Source organism: Eleutherodactylus coqui, chromosome 8, assembly GCF_035609145.1.
Source record: "Eleutherodactylus coqui strain aEleCoq1 chromosome 8, aEleCoq1.hap1, whole genome shotgun sequence".
NCBI lineage: Eukaryota > Metazoa > Chordata > Amphibia > Anura > Eleutherodactylidae > Eleutherodactylus > Eleutherodactylus coqui.
The window spans coordinates 69554390-69570339 of record NC_089844.1 but is presented as its reverse complement, the minus strand read 5'-3'; the positions used below and the strand labels follow the sequence as shown (position 1 = coordinate 69570339).

At 41.9% G+C, this 15950-nt stretch overlaps 1 protein-coding gene and 1 long non-coding RNA gene across 2 annotated transcripts in view; one reads left to right on the top strand and one right to left on the bottom strand.

The window, feature by feature from the left end:
* Nucleotides 1–15950, bottom strand: part of PDE11A (phosphodiesterase 11A) — a 472505-nt gene that overhangs the window by 234884 nt on the left and 221671 nt on the right. The window lies entirely within an intron of this gene.
* On the top strand, nucleotides 2275–11066 carry LOC136577498 (uncharacterized). The gene is made up of 3 exons (XR_010786499.1): nucleotides 2275–3814; nucleotides 8178–8273; nucleotides 10938–11066. It is a non-coding gene; the product is annotated as an uncharacterized lncRNA (long non-coding RNA).

Below are 15950 nucleotides of genomic sequence, written 5' to 3'. Positions count from 1 at the left end.
GACGGGCGGGCAGGTTCTCGCAAAAGGCAATACTCACTCGAGTATTTGCCCTTAGCAAGTACGCTCACTCATCTCTAATCTCTACACATGGAATTTTTTCATGCGTGTTTTCTCCTGCGTGAGATCGCATGTTTCAATAGTAAACGTAGAAAATTTCCATCGCATGAAAGTGTAATGCTAATTGGTGATTCCTGAACAGAAATAAGATATCACTCATGTAAATTAACATTGAAATGAATGTGTTATTTTCAGGTGAAACTTCCGTCCTATCGGAATTTTGGTGTGAAACTCAACCATGTGAATACGGCCTTAGACCTATCATCATAACATTCTGCGCAGCAAATCTGAAAAAACTCTTGAGGCTTCTTTACACGACCGTGTTTGCGCGGGTTTTGTGAACGCAAATCTGAACGCACTTAGAACAGACTAGAACTCATTAATTTAAAAGGCTTCTTTCTCATAAGTGTATTTTTTGTCTGCATTGGAAAAAGTAAGGCCTGCTCTATTTTTCTGAATTTTGCGCAGAAAACTTCCTGTAGAAGTCTATGGTAAGTGCACAAATACGCAAGGGGAAGGGTGTGATACTGTGTATTTGTGCAGGGAAAAGAACACATCTGGAGCACATTAGGCTTAACTAGCCACTAAATCCATGGAAAGCGTGTCATGTGCATGTAAACTGGCCTTGTATGTGCAAAAGGTACAGTATCATGTGCAGACACATGGGCAATACACAAATGATGTACCTCTTCAAACCTTATTGATGTGCAAACTTGCTGCAGTGAACATACTTACACAAACGCTTGTGTGAAGCCGCCCTTAATCTGTGATATATATTTTATTTTACATCCTCGTGACTTTCCTGTTAAGGATCTGTGTTTGTATGTTCAATACAGGAAAAATTACAGATGGCAATATAGATAATACATATGAAAGACACTGAAACAGTACACGGCTTGGAGAACGAAATACGGACACCAATACTGAAGACACAAATAAGGTATCGTATGATTGTCCTCAGTAAGAGAAACCAAGTAAATCTTGTAGATATGATACCTCTTAATGGCTAACAAAAATACATGATGTTATAGCAAGCTTTCAAACCTACACATGGTTCCTCCTCAGGCATAATGGAACAAATTTAAAGATGTATTTATATTAAAACATGTACACATAATCACATGGGAGGGCACAGACATGGTGAACTTAATTTGCAATTAGATAAATACCGGGGACAGGGTAAGAGGGCACAGACATGTTGTAATTAATAGCACTTAGATAAATACCAGGGAGGGATGAGCATAACAGTAAATAAATAGTTCAGTGACAAGGAATGTGAAAGTTAATAGTCTCTAAATTGGTGTTAGTGGGCACCACCAGGCCAGCATGTTACCTCTGCTCTGGGTTTCTCATATCTCATAATCTCCACTGATGTAAAAACTCCCCTCCAAGATTCATACCATTTCTAATAGTATGAAGGCTGGTTATAAACTTATATTCCCAAATTCTTCTGTGATGTTGGGACTTAAAATTGACTTTAAGTATAATAACTTTCATATCTTGTATGCTGTATCAGTGACTAGAAAAATACTTTGCCACAGATAATTCTGTCTTTCTCATCACAGGTGACAACATTGCTTTGTGCATTCCACAAGAGAATGCTCGAAGCAATTCCACTGGAAATCTGTGGTGGACAAATCTGCAGTTTGGCCACAGTTTAAATTGCAGATCAGCTGTGGAATTTAACCCTTATCATAGAATCCTAGAATGGTAGAGTTGGAAGAGACTTCCAGGGTTATCAGGTCCAACCCCCTGCTCAGTGCAGGGTTCAGAAAATCATCCCAGACAGATATTTGTCCCGCCTCTGTTTGAACACTTCCATTGACATTAACCTGTTCCACTCATTAATCACCCTCACCGTCAGAATGTTTTTTCTAATTTGTGACTCTGTCCAATTTTCAAACCAAAAAATCGGTCTGAATTTGGACAGAAATAAGAACTTTTCATTTGAATGGGCATATGCACACTGGCTTGTTTTTACTCAGACGTAAAGTCAGAGAACAAAAAAGAAAAACAGTAGCATGTCCGAGTCTTCTCTGATTTTAGGACGAAATAGCACATATATGGGGTCCCATACAGGATGTCTGTGTCCTATCCAATCAGAGTTGCATTCAAGAATCTCGGGTGCAACTTTTCTTACAGTCCGTATGCAAGTAAACTAAAGGGGTAAAGAGTTCTTTAAGCATTTTTAGCATTTATGCAATTGTGTTTTGTCGTTGAAATGCATTTATTGCACGTTCACTTTTTGCAGTTCTACTACTATGCCCAGCTGATATACAGTATATTTTGATAGTATTCACTATTATTGTACATTTATCATTTTTTTGGGAAGGAGTTAAAGGGTATGTCCAGCTCTAAATCAGTGTTTCCCAAACTCCAGTCGCCATGATGCCCCAACAGGTTGTGGTTTGAGGATATCCAATAGAATGGGCACCTTGGCAATATCTGATAATAATTACATCATCTGTGCAGTACTATGGAAATCCTGCAAACCTAACCTGTTGGGAAGGGGTGGAGTGATGAGGATTGAAGTTTGGGAAACACTGCTCTAAACGATTGATGGCCTATCCTTGGGTTAGGTCATCAATAGCCAATCAGCTGGGGTACACCTCTCGCATCCACATAGCAGCCCGGTGTATACCTGAGCAGCAAGGGTCCTGGATGGTGGATCAGCTATTGATGACCTATCCTGAGGATAGTAAAAAATCCATTTCACATCACAATGCCAAGCTACAATATCTTGATCCTGTGTCTAAGGCCCCCCTGCACACGGGCGGAAATTCTGCGGCGGAATTTCCTGCAGAATTTCAGCCCGTGGAAGCTGCCATAGGATTGCGTTAGATAACACGATCCTAGGCAGACTGCTGTGATTTGTCTGCGTGAAATCACACGCGGAAAACAAATCACGGCATGCTCTATTTCTGTGCGGGTCTCGCAGAGGCCCACACAGAAATGTCACTCCCCGGCCGCCAGCTCCGCTCTGTGCATGCGCTGGCTGGCCGGCAGTCGGCACATCAAAGAGCCGGATCCGCGGGAGAGGCAAGCGCTGCACAGGTCCCTGCAGGGGCGTGGGTCTGGTGCTGCTGCGAGAATTCTCGCAGCAGATCTGATTCGGCCGTCTGCAAGCGGCCATACACAGTGCAATATTTAGACTTATGATATGGGATCAATAAATTGGATGGACTGACCCGCTCTGACTATCTGACGCACTCCGACTCCTGGAGATTAAAAGGACATCTGGTGCTGTTCCGAATTTGCTATTTTCTGCTATCTTGAAGATAGGCCATCAATCGTTTAGAGCTGGAAACCCCCTTTAATGTGTTCATTTTCAGCAGATTGCAGCAGCACTAAGTGGTTAACCCTATGTTTGCTGCAAAGCAAGGTTTGTATTAATGAGTTCACAACTTTTTTCCCAAACTTTAGAAAATCACTCATTAAAATTTAGAAAGAACTGAGCAGGGTTTTCAAAAGTTGTCAAGTTCTCGGTTAGAAAGTTACTCTAATGGCAATACTTTTACAGCAAACGCTAAAGGTATAATGAATAGTGCCCTGCTGATGATCGGAGACCGATAGACAACGCTGAATATTTCTCTTTTTCATTTTCGTTTCTATTTCTCATTTTAAATAGTTTTCACTTATCGAAAGAGAATTAAAATTTTCTATTCAAAAACTGTGATTTCTCATCTGCAGCATATCATTTACATTGTAGGTTTGTGATAGAATTTCAGAGGCGATTTTACCCATTGAGATCTATGAGGTGAGATACACTGCTGGATCTGCATCAAAATTTGTGCAGAACGCAAGCAAATTTTCAGCAGAATTCATGGCTGAGAATATCACATGACACATGACTTTACACAAACTAACAAAATTGTTTTACATCTCTGTAGTTTTGACTCGGCTCATTTCAAGGGGTTATCCCACTTCTAGCTGTTTTGCTGCAGGAAGCAGACAGCTCAGTACACTGCACTGTGGCCGGGACTGGAACTGCAGGCAACTGTACAATGTTCACAGCTGCATGCTTCCTGCAGCAAAACAGCTACAATGGATATAAAAAGTCTACACATCCATATAAAATGCCAGGATGAATCATTTCATATTTATTTCCACCTTATGGACATATTTCCACCTGCACGGGGCGGCGTATACGCCGTCAAGCGGTAGGAGACAGCCCTTCCCTCCCCCTTGCCGTCTCTGCAAAGGGAGGAGGCTGGATGGGGTGGGAGCTAGTGTGCTGAGCTCCTGACCCTTGCCACTGTTTGCAATAGGAGGGGCGGGGCGGAGCAGGGCTTAGCTCTGCCCCCATTCTGCCTCTTCCATTGAAAAACAGTGGCAAGCGGTGGAGAGGGGAAGAGAAGGGGCGGGGTTTAGCAGTCACGTAGGAGTCAATGCAGCTGCCGCCGTTGACACAGGATCGCCGGTCTGGGCTCTTTTATGCTGTCGAGATACGTCCCTGTGCACTGATGTATTGTAAATCAATGCATCAGAGGGGCAGCGTATATAAGCAGGGACGTGAAAACCCGCCTGATATATATGCCCATGTGAATAAGTCCTAAATGTGACCAATTATCTCTACAAATTTATTGAAAACTGAAACCTTTTAGGGTGGAAAAAAATCACTTAAACTAATGGGGCTGTACAAACATGACCCTAAAACTAATGCTTTGTTGTACCCTTTGACTTTATGACAGCATTCTGTCTTTTTGGATCTATCAGCATGGCACATATTGACTTGGCAATCTTTGCCCACTCTTCCTTGCAAAAGTGCTGGAAATGTATCAGATTGTGAGGACATCTCATGTGTAGCGCCATCTTCAGGTCAACCCACAGATTTTCAATGGGATTCAGGCCTGGGCTCTGGCTGGGCCATTCCAAAACCTTGATCATCTTCTGGCAAAGCCATTATTTTATTGATTTGGAGGTATGCTTTGGGTCGTTGTCGTGCTGAAAGGTGAAATACCTTTTCATCTTCAATTTTTTAACAGCGGCCTGAAGGTTTTTTGCCAAAATAGACTGATCTTCGGAACTATTTATAATTCCCACCACCGTGACTAAAGCTTCAGTTCCAGCAGTAGAAAAACAGCCCCAAAGTATAAAGCCATCTCCCCCATGCTTCACTGTGGGTATGGTGTTCTCTTGGTGATGCACAATGTTGACTTTGCACCAAACATACCTTTTGGAATTATGGCCAAAAGGTTTAACCTTCATCTCATCACAGCATAACATGTTCTCCCACATACTTTTGGTAGACTTGACGTAAGTTTTGACAAACCATAGCCGAGCTTGGATGATTTTATTTATTAGAAAAGGCTTCCATCCTGCCACCTTGCCCCACAGCCAAGACATTTGAAGAATACAGGAGATGGTTGTCACATGCACCACACAACCAGTACTTGCCAGAAATTCCTGCAGCTCCTTTAACCCCTTGAGTGGCACGCCCGGAAAAGTTCCGGGACGAGCTCCACTGCTCATAGCAACATAGCCCGGAAGATTTCCGGGCTATGTATCACTATGGGAGCTGCAGAGCACAATGCCACAAGCTGTGACAGTGTGCTCTGCCTGCACAGACCCACACAGAGCAGTGCAAGGGCTTTGAAAAAACAGCAGAAGATATTGCCGACATGTCGGCAACCTCCTGCTTTGTTTACAGGTTGCCATAGAGACCATCGGCTTGTCAGAAGCAAGCCGATGGTCTCTGTGGCAGGGAGAGCTGGTTGTTAGCTGTCAGAGGACAGCTAGGTACTAGCTCTTACAGCAGAGATCAGAGAAAACCTCCGATCTCTGCTGTGTTAACCCTTTACATGCTGCAGAATATGTGACTGCAGCATGTAAAAGGGCTGTCACTGCAGCATGTAAAGGGCTGTCACCATCGGACCCCTGGAATGTGATCAGGGGTCCTGATGGGTCCCTGTGGAAGTCCCCTAAAGGGACAAAAAAAAATAAAAAAATTTTAAAAAATTAAAAAAAAAAAAAGTAAAAAAATTATTAAAAAAATAAAAAAAACACTTGTCTCCCTTTACTTTGTAAAAAATCAAAAATACAATCACACATGTGGTATCCATGTGCGTCGTAATGACCCAGAGAAGGAAGTTAATACATTATTTAACCCCTTAATGACATGGCCCCTTTTTTCTTTTTTCCCCATTTCTTTTTTTCCTCCCCCCTGTTTAAAAAATCACAACTTGTCCCGCAAAAAACAAGCCCTTATATGGCCATGTCAATGGAAAAATGAAAAAGTTATGGCTCTTGAGACGCAACTGCAAAACTAGTTGAAATTCAATGATTAGACCATTTTAAAAAACCTGCCCTGGTGGGCACGACAGGGTGATAGGAAACCTGCCACTCAAGGGGTTAATGTTGCTGTAGGCCTTTTCGCAGTCTCCCTTCTGATCTATTCATTAATTTTTGAGGGACATCTAGTTCTTGGTAATGTCACTGTTGTGTCACATTTAACCTATTTCTTGATGACCGTCTTCACTTTGTCCCATGGTATATGTAATGCCTTGAAAATTTTTGGGTACCCTTCTCCTGACTGATACCTTTCAACAATCAGATCCCTTTGATGTCCTGTAAGTGCTTTACGGCTTTTGCTGAAAAAGACCACTAAGAAAATGGCAGGAAAAACTACTAAAAGAGCTAAACTTTATATGGGGCAAACCAGAATCCCTGTAAATAATGGCAGCGGTGTACCGACTACTATTTCACATGAGCTTAAATGTGATTGCATAATTCTGAATGCAAGCACATCCTCAGATATAAGAGGGTGTTCTCACTTGTGCAACCATGTTATTTTAGTTTTCTTATTTTTATTTTTCCACCCTAAAAGATTTCAGTTTATTTTTCAATGGAATTATACAGATAACGGGTCACATTGAGGGTGGAAACAGTAACATAGAAACATAGTTTGTAAGGCCAAATGAAGACAATGTCCATCTACTCCAGCCTGTTTATCCTCCTTTTTTGTTGATCCAGAGGAAGGCAAAAAACCCCGAGAGCAGAAGCCAATTAGCCCTTTTGGGGAAAAATTCCTTCCCGACTCCCTAATGGCAATCAGACTGTTCCCTGGATCAACCCCTAATAGTTCCTACCTGCCTGTATACCCGGATTATCAATTAACCTAAGATTTGTATCCTGTAATATCCTTCCGCTACAAAAAGACATCAAGTCCCCTTTTTAACCCCTCTATGGATTTTGCCATCACTACGTCCTCAGGCAGAGAGTTCCACAGTCTCACTGCTCTTACAGTAAAGAACCCCTTTCTATGTTGGTGATGAAACCTGCTTTCGTCTAGACGTAGCGGATGCCCTCTCGTTACCGTCGCAGTCCTGGGTATAAACAGATCATGGGAGAGATCCTTATATTGTCCCCTCATGTATTTATACATAGTTATTTGATCACCCCTTAGCCATCTTTTTTCTAGAGTAAATAATCCCAATTTGGATAGCCTCTCTGGGTATTCCAGTCCCTTCATTCCATGTATCAGTTTAGTTGCCCTTCTTTGAACCCCCTCCAGTACTGTAACATCTTTCCTGAGCACCGGTGACCAGAACTGTGCGCAGTATTCCATGTGAGGCCTGACAAGTGCCTTATATAGTGGGAGGATAATGTTCTCGTCCCTCGCCCCTATACCTCTTTTAATGCACTCCAAGAGTTTATTAGCTTTTGCAGCAGTTGACTGGCATTGGTTGCTCCAGTTTAGTCTATAAATCTGACATGATTCAGCTTTGTCGCATTTTTTAACATATCAAAAACCTGGCATTTCAACAGGGGTGTGTAGCCTTTTCTATCCACTGTATTACATCTAACAACATGATGACTGCATGTTTTTTTATGTCCTAATGAATGGGGCAAGAATTACCCAAAAATGAAACTTCACTTTACATTATGCTAAATTATAGTTTTACACATACAAAAATGTTCAGTTTGGGGAACCCCTAACATGACGGGGTTATAAAAACAGTAGCCATGTACATTTTGGAAAAATTATTTTTATGAGTATCTGCATCTAAGGTTTTCGTTTCCAAAATCCATAAGCCTGGAGAATGATAAAAGCATAATGTTCAGCGCACACAATGAGAGAGTAATGTATTCATACTGTTCTTCCAATTTCTTTCCTGTAGAAGAAAACAAGTTCGCGGCCATAAATGGTGAAAATAAAAGCCGATTTCAGACTTTGGTTGCCAAAGGAGAATGCTGCAGGATGATTTATTTTGGAGGTACACAGCTTTTTTTTTCCCATGATGCACAGAAATTGGTGATGTGTTCTATTCTTCGGAGACAAATTGGGTGCTTTGTAGTTTGGAATAGTTCAATCACTGGTTCAGAAAAAGATACAGAGCACCAGCAGTCGTTGATAACTGGGAATATGTTATACCTTGTTAAATGTAGGAAACACAGGCATGGAAATTGGAGATACAGGTAACTACTAAGCAACTTTTTTGTAGGAAGGTCTGCAAACTGTGTACACCCCCCCCCCCCCATCTATGAATCCTACCCATAGAAGCAATAAAGACCAGCCTATCCATTCAACAGTTTTGTCGCGGGTGGTAGTATAGCTCTGCAAACAGCTCCTGGAGGCCCTTTTACATGAAAATGAAGATGATAAAGTGATAATGGACATTAACACTTTATGCAAACAAATCACAAAATCTTTCAGTCGTTTGAAATATTATTTTTGCATGTAAATGGGCCTTTATTACTCTCCTAAAACTCTGCGGCTTGCGCTTTCAGCACAGGGTACATCTACCTTTACTTCCCTCGAGGCAACTAGGCACTTTGAACACCATACGACTATCCACCATCCTTGTATTGCTCAATAATCATCATTGTACTCCATATTATTGAAGGCCTGCAGCATGAAAACCTCACGAGGTTTGGCACCAGATCTTGGAGCTCCGCGTCACTGCGGAATCAACAGCATCATAGCATTACTGATCCACATCAATTCTTGCACTCGCATAGCACTACAATCCCAAAGTGCCCTGTTCCCCGATACAATCACCTTTGCATCATGCATCATTACAGATCACATGGTTCACTAATTGTACTACAACAGTCAAATCTATGAACCTTTGAGGGGAGACCCCACCCCAAAGTTTCAGGTCCAATTAAGGATCCTACTGCATGATGCACTTTTGGAAGGTACAATAGATAATGCACTGTACAAATTTTTGGATGTACAACACCCTATCGTCCCGGCATTTTACACGCTACTCTTTTCTCACAGTGCACAATTCCTTGATAAGATACTCAGATGTTTCGCCGAAAATGCTCAATCATACTTAAAAGATACAAGCGACTTCCTGAAGAAACTCAGTAATAAGATGGTAAATGATTCCACGATATTGGTCACGTTTGACGTGGTCAGTCTATATACGTCCATCTCCCATACGCGAGGTCTGGCGGCAGTCGAACATTTTCTGGACTCCTCCTCTTATCCTGTCAACCGTCGGCGGTTTGCCCTGTCGCTGCTGAGGTACATCCTGGAGAATAATTATTTCTTGTTCTCCGGGGTGTACTACCGGCAGCGACAGGGCACCGCAATGGGCTCAAAAGTAGCGCCCACGTACGCAAACATATACATGCGTGCGGGTGAGGAACAGTTTATTTATTGTTCCGAACACTGGAGCCATATTATATGAAGGTACCGCTTCATAGACGACGTTTTTGTCCTGTGGGGCGGTACAGAGGATGTATTGACTGCATTTAACCATTTCCTTAACAACATCTTCCCTGAATTGCACTTTACCATGTCCTATTCTCATACGGACATTCATTTTCTGGATGTCAGAGTAATCCATGAGGGTACTGTATTGCGGACGGATTTATATGTCAAAGAGACTGACAGGAACTCGTTATTGTACTATAATAGCAACCATCCTCGCTCTATGGTAAACTCCCTTCCATGGTCACAACTACTGCAAGTACGGCGGATCACTGACGAAAGGACAGTAGATTTACGGATTGACGATATGTGTAACAAATTTACACAAAAAGAGGGTATCCCCCCTCTATATTACAGTCAACAAAGGAAAGGATCAGACAAATGGATAAGGGTGAACTATTGAATGATAGGATTCGTAAACCAAGTACATCCAGAATTCCCTTTATCTCCACTTATGGCCCCCTAAGTGGAAAAATTAAAAACATCATAATGAAATATTGGCCTATCGTTGGTAATTGCTGCAGTAATATTCCAGAATTCTCGCAGCCACCGATGTTAGCGTACAAGAGAGGAAAAAATCTTAGGGATAGACTTGTGAGAACCCTTATTTCTCCACATGGAGGATTAACTCAGCGAACTTTTGGGCAAGTCAGGAGAGGCAATTTTCCATGCCTCTCCTGTTCTTGCTGTAACAATATGCACAAAGGAGATTCTTTCAGACATCCCACTACTGGTAAGAAGTATATGTTAAGAAACAGATACACTTGTTTAACATCTTTTGCCATTTATTTGATTACTTGCCCTTGTAGCCTTGCATATGTGGGGGAAACAACTATGGAGGTACGCAGCCGCATCACCAACCATAAAAGCACCATACGAACAAGAAAGACAGATTTACCAATCCCAAAACATTTTGCTGAATTTCATCATACAATCAGTCAACTTAGGTTTAGGGTCATTGACTCAGTTGCCCCACTACCTCGAGGTGGGGACCGGGAGGGTATCCTCAAACGCAAAGAGATCCGTTGGATACACGAACTTGATACCCTTTCTCCCAAGGGTCTCAATATAGAGTACCCTATTATGTCTTGTATATAAATTAGTTTGTTGATAATTATCTGGTTGACCAGTGCGCTTGTTTTCCATCTGCAAATTATGTGTACATGATCTGATCTATGGTATTTGATTTTAATTACCTTTTTATTGTATGTTACAGATATCTGTTTGATGCATGTGCTCCGGACTCCTGCTTGCTCGATTATTTGTTGCTTGGCTTCCAGTATACATTGTCTCCCCTCCAAAAATATTCTTTCTTCTTGTGCATTAATGTGTGCCAAATGTGCATAATAAATAAATATTATTTCATTCTATGTATGGGCTGCTTCATGAGGTATTACTACAGGTTATGATTATCAAGGAAGCTGTACTCTAAGTGTTGGACCCATGAGTTCTTTATATGAGATATGTATTATGATTAAAGATTTATTGCTGTGAGATATGGTAGATTGCTGATTATTTACATATTAGGGTTTTTACCCAAGATGACTTTCATTATGATATTTATCTTAATACTACTTATCATCTTCTCCATATCTCACTCTTCGGTTGAAAGGTTGTTGTTAAAATCACATATAAATATATGGAGCCGATTAATATTACTACTATTGTCTAATGTATATATTGCTGAGCGGTATATGTATATGTATTTGGTGGGCTGGAGCCAGTTTCCCTTGCAAGACTACTTACAAACAGTACTTTATACATATAAAATGCTGTTTGCCACTGTATACAGGCGTCTCCGCGGTTCAGTGGTACCTCTATGACCATTCAGAACAGTGGAACCTCTAGCGCATTCACATTTTTACTTTTGAAGTCCCTTGCACTAAATGGAGTCTAATGGTTATATCAGCGGCAACGTAGGACTCCAGGCGCATGCGCGATCAGTCTCCCAAGATTCCCCCTGCTCTCTGTAATCTCGCGATAGCGGACATATTATGCACAGGCGCATTTGCACAGAAGACAAACCGGAAGCATCGGGAGCCATGGAGGACGTAAGCACATGCGGATTAGGTACTGTTCAGCTGTCTCTTGTGATTTTAATTGTTGTTCTACTATATATAGTCTGTAACTAAGGGTGTATGTATACTTGACAAAGATCACTGTGTTGATCGAAACGTCGTATGTGTATGGAGAAATAAAGGAAGAAGTTTTTACTGCATCGCTGTCTGCTGCCACAGTACTTCCCTTCTTGCTTGTACTATAACAGTCATCTTAAACATGGTCACAAGTCTCGCTGTCACTCACTAGCTAACATAGATAACAATATACACCATCTCACAGTCGTACATTACAGTCCCTTTAGGTAGACACTCCCCCAGTCTGATCATAATGTCCCTAGTGTGTGCAAACTAACTGTTGGTGGACCAGCCTTACATTTCTAGCAGCTGCTGACGTTCACTGGTCCACATTGCCGTCATCTTCTTGGAAAACAATGTCTCCTACAGGAAAAGAGGTCTCTCTGTCCTTCCACACTGTCTCTCATATGAAGCCCTGGATCTCTGGGTCCTCTCATATGCTGCTTCCCTAGCATGGGGACAGTGCATTCACACCTCTATCAAAGGCTGCCACCACGTAGGCCTCTGTGCTGTTGGCTCAGTCTCTCTTGTCTGATTTCACTTCTATAGAGTGCCTCTTGCACAAAGAACTTGCTTCAGGAATGGGGCGGGTGCCTAGCCCCATACACTATTCCTATCAAAGGGCTGTATCTCTGGGTGGTGATGCAATATTCGCATCACCACCCACATCAGTATTGGGGCGAGACCCACTCTGCAGTCTCAGAGAGGCCTCAACAAAATGTTGCATCTGGCGCTCCACAGCTTGGTGTCCTGTGCCTCTTCTGACAGCTCCCCTCCCTGGCCATGGCTCTGGCTGTTGGAGGGAAACAAACAGTTCTTGTCATAGTAACATAGTATTTAAGGCTAAAAGAAGACATATGTCCATTCAGTTCAGCCTATTACCCCCCAATGTTGATCCAGAGGAAGGCAAAAAATCCTGAATGAGGTAGCTCAGTGTGCTTCAAACTGGCACTGGCAAGCGCCGGTTTCCTGTCTACCAGCTACCCTTCCCGTTTGGACCAAAGGGGACAGGGCTAAGTGGAGCCATCTGGCGCCGGGCTGAGTGGTTGGATGCTGCGGCTCTAAATAAGGGAGAGTGCTGCTCTTCACTACTCCCTTAGAGTTCCACCACCCCAAGATGGCCTTTTATTTTTTAGTCTGCATGACATGTTCAAATTAGGACTAACCAGTCTGATACATGATTCAGTCCTTAGCACCAGTCCTGTCTTCCTCCTTGAGCTGGAGACACTGTGCACCAAACACTGCCTTTGTGCCACACTTCCAGGAAAGGTTTATGTGCAGTGATTTTCCCTGCTGTGTGCATTGGACTTCCTGGATATTCTGGAAGTGTGCACAGCCTCAGTCTATGTGACGAATGAAAATTAGGACTAAATCCTGTGTTGGGAGGCTTGATCCTCAGCACTCATCTGGACTTTTTCCCAGCACACTTCCAGGACAGGTTTCAGCAAAAATAAGACCTACCCCAAAAATAAACCCTACCCAGATTTTCCGGGATTTTCGGGAGGCTTGAAATATAATCCCTACTCCAAAAATAAGCCCTAGCTGCATTACATAAAAAATGCAGCACTTGATGAACAAATCACAGCCGTCGCATTGTTGAGGCGGGATTTATGAATTGGCTGAGCCACGGCATTGATTGGCCAATTCATAAATCCTGCCTCCACAACACGATGGCTGTCTTTGGTTCTTTGACTGCTGCTCAGCCAATGAATGCAGCACTGGACGAACCAATCACAGCCATCGTATTGGTTCATCAAGTGCTGCATTGATTGGTTGAGAAGCACTCGAGAACCAATTAGAGCCATCGCTTCCTGCTGGTAGGATTTATTAATCCCATAACCAGGAGGCGATCTTCTGTGGGCGGCTAAGGACTGTAGGATGCGCTGGAGCTCCGGAGAGCAGCGGGAGGACACTGACCAAGACTGCTAGGTAAGTAAAAAAAAGACCTCCCCGAAAATAATACCTAGTGCTTCTTTCTAATATAAGACAGGGTCTTATTTTCGGGAAAACACAGTAGTGAGCCCAGTGCATTTACATTATGTTAATTCATGAGTCAACCCATTTCAGACATAACTCAATAAAATAATACATTACATAAAAATAATATAACAGGAGAAACCTACAAGTTGGCTTCTATTTGAATGTCACTGCATTGCTAGGAATCGAGGTCTGCTTTATGCTTTACCATGGGGTCCATACAAGGCAAAAACTTTATTGCAAACTAAGAATTAAAAGTGAACTGTCTAGGACACAAATATATAGTTGGCAAAAAAATATAACTGAACACACATCAGCGCTTTAGTGTATTTTCTACAGTACTTTTATTGTTTACTGAATGCCAATGGAGACGTAAAAATAGATTTGACCTAATCAGCCAAATGCCTTTTAGAAACTGCATGCATTTCTTCTGCCAGCTCCTACTTCCAGAGGACAAACCTTGCCAACTTACGTTTGACAAACTGTTCTTTCATTGTCTTTAATGTCTTCCATGACAGCAATTTCCATTCATTCTGAGCTTCCCTACGTCATTTCACTTCTTACACAACTGTACTGAATAAACTAATACAACACAAGTTGTACGGGCAAACTAAAGTGATCCAGCCATCATTGAACATGATCTTGATCTATATGGTTACAGATTTTATACCTGCATACATGATGATTCCAAAGTCAGGGCCACTCAGCATGCCTTCTGAATGAAATGAGATACAAGTGGGAAATTTTGTAGATCATTTAGATGAATAGGGGAAAATCGTTTGGCACTATGGTGGTGCCGGTCAGCCATATTGGTAGCAGCAATCTTGGATTTGGCTTAAAAAACTTCAATGGAGAGGGGGTCATGGTATACATGATTTAAGTGTAGAATTTCATCAGAAATTGATAGGTGCAATCATTTGTTCAACACATGCAACTATTTTCGAGTCATGGATAGTGTCATACGAGATGGCTGAGACTTTTTGAATCAAGAGTACCCAGGAGGACAGCCAGTGAGTACATGAATGGTCAGGAAACCGATTCAGAAGTTCATGGAAACTGGTAGTGTCCAGGACAAACCGAGAACTAGTAGTCCAAGCAGTGTTTCCAATCCCCAGGCGTCGACAGTTGTGCAAGCTGTTTTCACAAAGAGTCCATAGAAAAGCACCAGGCCACTTGCATTGGAGCATGGTGTGAGTCAAACAACTCTTGTAAGGACCCACAAGTGGCACCCATACAAATGACCATATTCTAGGTGGCCCTGGTTTTTAAATCATGCTTTTTATTTAATTACAAACACATATCATTGAGTAATAGCTATTTTAGTCATAGTGGGGGTGCTGGTACAAAGGGAGTTATATAATAAAAGAATACCTGGGGCATGCATTTATGATGAAATTATAATAATCTGCCATGTTCAAAAACATCACATTTGTTAAAAATGCCGGATCACCGCAAGTTGCTCTAATGCATCAGAAAAGTAATGTATGAAGCTTTGAACTTCAAGCATAAGACCTTAAGACAGAGAAGAAAGTGTTTGGCTAACAATTTTAATGAAGGGAATTATCAAAAAGTCCTAAAAAGACTATTATTCTCAGTCATTAAAAAGTGTGGGTCCAAAGCTATAATTGATGAATCACTGTACAGACCCATAAATTGTTAATGAAACAAGCACACCCAAACAGTAGTCCAAGTCTGGTACACAGATAGGCAGCAACAATGGTTACAAGCTATACTATCTTACCAAAAATAATTCGACACCAGAGCACGAATCAGTAGTAGTATGTATTACATATGTTAATACTTAGTGGGGCTCCTTTGGTTCCAATGACATTGGATAGTCTCCGTAGCATACTTTCTACTAACGTCTATAACACTTCAGCTGTTTCTTCCCTCCATTCATCCTGCAAACATCTGGTGAGTTCTCTCAAAGAAGATGCATCAGGTGCAAAAAGCGTCATCATTGGATAGTTAAGGAATGGAAGAACATTCTATGGAGTGAGGCATCATACTGCATTATCTTCAAATCAGATGGACGAAACTCGGTGTGGAGGACGCCTCAGGAACAACATTTCAGTACGGCTGACGTTTAGTTATGGTCTGTTGGTTATAGTGGGAAG